Source organism: Zea mays, chromosome 1 (genome assembly GCF_902167145.1).
Source record: "Zea mays cultivar B73 chromosome 1, Zm-B73-REFERENCE-NAM-5.0, whole genome shotgun sequence".
Lineage (NCBI taxonomy): Eukaryota > Viridiplantae > Streptophyta > Magnoliopsida > Poales > Poaceae > Zea > Zea mays.
In genome coordinates, this window is record NC_050096.1 from 172,334,696 (window position 1) to 172,341,847 (window position 7,152).

Consider the following 7,152-nt stretch of genomic DNA (forward strand, 5'->3'; position numbering starts at 1 on the left):
GAGCATAGGGGAAGAAGGAGAACAAAGGGTTCGACCTCCTATGTCCAATATTAGCTCCAGGGAGATGGATACGCCACAGATACTGCGTTCACATGTAAGTCCAGTCGCTGTATTTGATTATCGATTGATTATATTGTTGTGAACATATTCAATGGTACAAACAACAATGACAATGAAATAGCAGGCAACAAACATTGATCCAACTATAGTGCCAACGGTAGGGATGACTTTCAAGGATGTTGATGATGCATATAAATTCTATAAAAGGTATGCATATGAAGTTGGATTTCCACTGAAGAAATACAGAGAGAAGACATTCAGTAAGTGGATAAATTGTTCACGTGAAGGTAAAAGTGCAGCAAAATCAAATGATACACCTAGGATGAGGAATAGATCATCGGGGCGTACACAATGCAAAGCTGGAATAAAATTAAAAAATATATATGATGATGAAAACAAAATGGTTGTAGCTACAAAAATTGAACTGGTAAACTTGGAGCATAACCATGAGTTCATAACTGACGAAGCAGAGAAACAACATTTACGTTGCAACAAAATTAGGGATGCTGAGTACATAAATTTTGTGGATGCAATGCATGATAGCCGAGTGCCGCAGCATTGCATAGTTGATTTCATATCAGAAATGCATGATGGGCCGGAGAACGTACCGGTAACTGCTCAAGATCTGAAAAATATGTAAGCAATACTTTTTTGTTACATGTGTATATATCAATAGCCAGGAATTTTACTATAGTAAATGTGTGTGTAACAATTTTTTGTTCAAAAAAATGTAGGAGGGCAGCCAGGAGAAGAGAAAATTGCTCAAATGATGTAGCCAAACTTTTGGCTTTCTTTAGAGAATGCAAACAACAGAACCCACAATTTTTTTGTGATTTCCAGCTAGACGATGATGGGAAAATAGTTAGTATTTTTTGGTCACACGCAAGCATGCAGGGGGAATACGCAGATTATGGTGATGCTGTGACATTTGATACAACACACAAGACAAATATATATGATAAACCACTGGGCATGTTTGTTGGAGCTAACAGCCATCTGCAGTGTACAGTGTTTGGATTTGTTTTATTGGGAGATGAAACAGTACAGACTTTTGAATGGGCTTTCAATTCATTCAAAACATGTATGGGAGGCGAGGGTCCAAGAGTTATGCTTACAGGTATGTGATATATAAATTTGTTAAGCAAAACAATGAATTAATTTATTGTGAAAATAACTGAATAATCTGTGAACAATTACAGATCAAGATCCTGCAATGCCAATTGCTCTGAGAACTGTATTTCCAAAAACAGTTCACAGACTGTGCTTATGGCATGTATAGAACAGATTTATGCCATTCCTGAATGAGATATATGCCAGGTTTGCTGTTAAGGATTTTAAAACAACATTCAAGTCTATTATACATCATCCATTAACTCCTCATGAGTTTGAATGTGCCTGGGAAATGATGCTAGAGGAGTTCAATCTTCATGAAGATATAACTCTACGCAAATTATATGAAATAAGAAAAGAATGGATACCTGCATTTTTTAAAAATGACTTCTGTGGGGTAATGGTATCTACACAACGAAGTGAGAGCATGAACAGATTAGTGAAGCAATCACATGTAGATGCGAACACCCCACTGCATGAGTTCGCTAAACAAATGATGAAAATGTTGCACAGCAGGAAAATGAAAGAATCAAAGGAGGCATTGGTGAGCAAGGTATGTCGTGCTTGTTAGCAATAACGGTTTGCATATAATTATGTAAATAATTTGTTTAATTATGATAATAATGTGTTATAGGCACCAAGGACAACAAATACATTATATAGGTTCGAAGTGAGAGTCTCTAGAGCATACACCAGAGCTGTTATGAATAGATTCGAGGAATCAATGAAATACGCCACTGCATACAAAATATTAAAGGACCCAGACGGATGTGATAATGAATGGATCGTACAGCATACAAAACGGTCTAATAAAATTGTGTGGGGACAACATCAATTCAAGATATCAGCAGACATAGAAGCTGGGGAGTATACATGCGAGTGCAAACAGTGGGAACATACAGGTTTGTACGTATTATGTTGGTTAGCATAAAAAATTTGCATACTAGAGAATTTGATGATTGTAGTACAATTAATGTATATTTTTGAAATAATGGTTCGTTTTCATGTTTTCAGGTCTATTGTGTGTTCATCTTTTAAGAGCCTTCATGCATCTTCAAATTGAAAAGATACCTTCAAAGTATATATTGCAAAGGTACACTGTCTCATCAAGAAAAGATGTTCCGTTTGAAAGAATTGATAAGAGCTTCAGGGGGAAGGATGGAGTTACTAAATCATACAGACAGAAAATGTTGTTAACGAAAACTATGAAAGTAGTTCGTCAGGCGTGTATGTCAAAAGCAGGGTACGATAAGGCGATGGATGTGTTGGCTGAGCTCGATGTCGTTCTAAGCCGATTGGAGCCAGATATTGGATGTAATGAGTCAACAGATGTTAGTGATAATGAGGAAGACAAGGTAATAATATTGCAGATGTTTTAGTGTTATACTATTTGTAACATAAATTATGCATAAGTAACATGTTATTTTGTACCAGGAAGAAGAGTTGAATAAAATTAATGCTAGCGATGGGATGGAAGATGACAATACAATTACATGTCATAATAAGGTATGTAAAAGATATATATATATATAAGATTGCATGAAGTATTGTATATAATGAATATATAATATCAATGTAATAAGCAAATAATATTTTGTAGGATTCGCATAACACCAGGACTGGATGTGAACATGCATTAACAATAATAACAACTGGTAACCAGGTACATATTAAAATAATATTGTTTATTTGTCTAAAATGAAAATATAATTTTATGCTGCATGTAAATGTTGATGTATTTGGGTTGGGCTTTAAAGGAGGACAACATGAGATTTTCACATGAGGTTGGTGATACAAGTTCTCCGTGTCACGTAGCACATGAACAAATGGAAAATATTGTTGCATCGTCAGAAGCTAAAAAGGTGAGCATTGATAAATGATTTTACTGATTGGTATAAATATATGTAAATATGCCTATACTAAATAGTAACGTCTATTATTATGCAGAGGTTGGATTTTAATGTGGATGTTATAAATCTGAGTATGCCGGATCGTGCAAGACCAAAGGGACGGACAATCAAAAATTCAGAAGATAGGATTATGAGACTAGGTGCGAAAGGAGAGAAAAAGAAGAATAGGAGATGCCATTTGTGTGGAATAGCAGATGGGCATAACAGCAGAACATGTCTGTATGTGGAAGAGAACAGGGCAAGGCTAGCAAAACTGTCTAATCGAAAGAGAGGACGACCAGCCGGATCAAGACTAAACAATAAAACAACTGCTCCACAGTGGAATGAAACATCGACTGCAAAAAAACATCGTATTGATGAAGAAGTGGAAAATGAAGAAGCCGATGAGCATATGGATTTGGGCGAATAATTTGAGGTGTGACTAACGAGTGGTCGATTTAGAAGAAACTTGTATTGTAATATCACAATGACTTATGCTTTATTTTGTTCGCAATTCAGTAGTTTGCATGAAAGGGTTATATAATGCGTAGATATAAAACTATAAAATGCTGCGTAAATATAGACAATTACACAAATTATGAAACTGAATATGCACAACAAATTGGCATTGAACGTTTAGCAATCGGAAGGTCTGGACATTAATGTTATATAAAACTGTATACACTTAACAATACTAATCGAATGGGAGTGCATACGTCGGTTTCACACTTCAAATACAACAAACAGTATATAGCATAAACACTTGTTACGATTAGCATAATTAGCGTGAAAAATGTATAAAAGATGAACCTAGTGTATATAAAATAAGGAAGTATATATTATGCATAAAACTTGAATATTGAAACAATATGATAATACAAAAAGCCAAACCTTGGAAGCAAAAAGATTAACCAACTCACAAGCTGGAGATGAACTAACATAGAATTTGTTAACAGATAACATAAATAGCCATTCTGGTAACAATTATGTTTGACACAGTTCAGATAAAAACTGATGCGAAGTAGCATAGACATTAGCCACATTGAACATAAGTGGCACACAGAGTATCAAACACATTATCAGAGGCCTGACATAAGTGACTTAACAAGTAACATAAACAGTTTTGTTCATCGCACAGGGAATCATGTTCAGCTATGCTATCTAAGTATTGGCTTTCAAACCGCGGCGTCTCCTTGGAGAATACTTGAAAGGCAGCAGTTCTGCAGGAAGGGGGGCAACCATGTTGTTGCGATGAAAAGTAAGGTAATGCAGAACAAAGGCACGTTGGTCCAATGGTTCATCCTGAAATAGCCATAATATCAATTTAATGGTAGAATAAAATCTGAAGGAGTAATATATGCAAGATTAGAAAACTAATTTAGTGACATACCGGAGTATAAAATTCTGATAAGTCACCATCATCAAAATCGTAGTAGCGGAGGAAGTTTGCGACAAAGAAACCGCAATCATTTGACCCTGGTGTCATGGTTGGACAATTGGGAAGAAGCCCAATCTTGTAGTTGTCAAACTTTGGTACAGTTGACTCAGGTCGAGCTTCATGTAAGGCAATGCTAAGTCTTCTCATTATTAGTCTGGACCAAGGTATCTTCGTTCCATTTATCATCATTTGATCATTATGGATTTGTTTCCATGTAGTGCCTCCAAGCAATGTACCATAAGGGTTTGAATCTAAGATGTCTATTCGACGACATTCAAAATTGATTGCATAAAGGGTCCAGTGGCCTCGGCGTAGCATAGGAACCAGGATCTGTTAAATATATATGTAAAAATTATGAATGATTTATACTATGCATATGAAAAATTAAAACTAATACAACATAAAACTAGTAACCAAAAGTACACTCTAACATTTGTACAAATGAAACGGATTAGAACTCACCAATTTAATCTGGTTAAGAACATCATCTGAAGGTAGGGTCGGTTCAAGATGTTCTTTAAGAAGTGATGTTGTGAAGGGCTGTGGATTTGAACTGTGTTGTTCAAACTCCTCAATATTCAAAACGGTCTGGACAAAGAAAATAACTTGATTGGTATTATATATTTATAAAGTAAGTGTTGCAATAAGATACAAAGTTGTGGAGAAACAATTACCCCAACGTTGACGTTCAGTATTAGAGTGTTGATTACAGAATCTGGATTGTATAATACATCATCCTGACGAATACAGTCGATAAATCCCTGCATGAAAGTATTCTCAAGACATTTGTTGGGACCAAACGACTGGACAACATCAAGGACAGACCCTCCAAATCCTCCAAAATTAATGATAGACCTGAGGAAAAAACTTTGATTTAAATCCTTTTAATTATACTTAATTGGAATTTGAATAACGAATACATACATGCTCGGATCTAGTTTTCCTGACAAAATAAACTTAAGCAGGTTGCGAGCACAGTCTTCACGTGACACGTGTGGATGTTCAGCGACTGCAGCTTTACAGGAACTATCCTTTGCAACCAGGTCAGTAGTTGCCTAATATATGAATAAATGTTAGTAAACAGTTGCATAAATATGTATGTCTTATTCTATAAATAGGAAAACGATGAAAATTACAACATGTATTACATCTGTCAATGGGGTTTTATCGAACAGAGGTGCACCAGATACAGGAGTATCATGTGTAACAGATTTTTGTCCTTCCTGTAACCAATAAATTTATTAATATAAACGTAATGAAACATAGGGAAAAATTAATATTAGCATAATATGATGAAGGTGTAAATACTTACACTATTTATATTTGGTGTTAACTTAGGATCAGCATGCTTGTCTGTTGTGGGAGCCTGGGAAGTTAAAAAAAAATAAAGCATGCATATATATTAATGTTACTTGCATACATTGTAAATGAAATAATGATAATAATGATATAAGGAAGTCAAACATTAGATTTTGGAGTCTTGTCAAAAATAGGATCATCCATAGCTTCAGCTTTTTTGCAGACGTTCCCACTGACAATCTATAATGGAAACAACTGAGATTTGAATAAACGGTAACGTGTATGCAGAATAGAATATATGCATAGTATATATAGTTTGTATGAGAAAACTTACATCATCTGATACTTTGATATGATCAGTAGGAACATGGCTTTCCTGATCATGTTGTTGTTTATCAGGTGTTGGAACAGTTGGTGTGGATACTGGATCATTTGTTGGAGGCATTGAGGGAGCGGGGGGGTTATCTACATTTGGAACATATAATAATATATTAGTTGTTACTGAATATAACAGCATTATAAATGTATCGTTATAAAAAAATGGTTTAAAATACAAATTTGCAAACTACATCAGTATACTATCAGGATGCATAAATAAAATACAGTTTTCATAAATGAAATACACTAGAAAAATATGTTGCTGCTTGTATGAGTATAAATTAATATATAAATTAGTTTCTGGACATAATTCGTGAACTTGATTAGTGTAAAAAAATAAACATAAATACTAAAACCTTCTGGTTGTGAATCGCGCTGCGTTGCAGCTCTCAAAACTTCATCGATCATTTCACCAAATGTTTCAGAGAGTTCAATCTGCTTCGAAACAATCATCTGATGGCTCAGCTGTAGGGAATCACAGAATTTATCCACCTCTTTGTCATGAGCATCAAACAATGATTGAAACATTGGACGCTGCTGGGAGGGCAAACATTGCAACTTGTTGCCAATCAAATTCTTGATACGTGGCACATATATGTTGAAAACGGCAGAAGCAGGCCGTTCCGGAGCAATGACGTAACACGTTTCTGAACGGCTACGAAACTGTATAAAATCAAATAGAACAGTTAGCAGTAATAATATTTTAACATCTGCATAACAGGACAAAAAAATTGTTTGTGTCTAACCTCTGCATATCCGAATGGTTCACCAGTTTTACGGGGGGGGGCATCTGTCACCCCGAGCCAACTCTCTTATGGTCTCATTATCAAAAAACTTAATGCGTGGAGTACCATATTTGTTATCCGGAGCAGCAGGGTGATGTAGGTGATCAAGATAGTAAATCTGAAAATAAGGAATGCACAAATATATAAAATTAGTACATAACAAATATTTGCATACCATATATATGCACAGTAA

The 7,152-nt window shown here is 35.2% G+C and overlaps 1 long non-coding RNA gene across 1 annotated transcript; it reads right to left on the reverse strand.

The window, feature by feature from the left end:
• Nucleotides 1-4,959: 4,959 nt before the first annotated feature.
• On the reverse strand, nucleotides 4,960-5,552 carry LOC103642256 (uncharacterized). Its single transcript, XR_002266769.2, has 3 exons — nucleotides 5,422-5,552; nucleotides 5,172-5,352; nucleotides 4,960-5,085 (listed from the first exon to the last, which is right to left on the reverse strand). It is a non-coding gene; the product is annotated as an uncharacterized lncRNA (long non-coding RNA).
• Nucleotides 5,553-7,152: the final 1,600 nt, after the last annotated feature.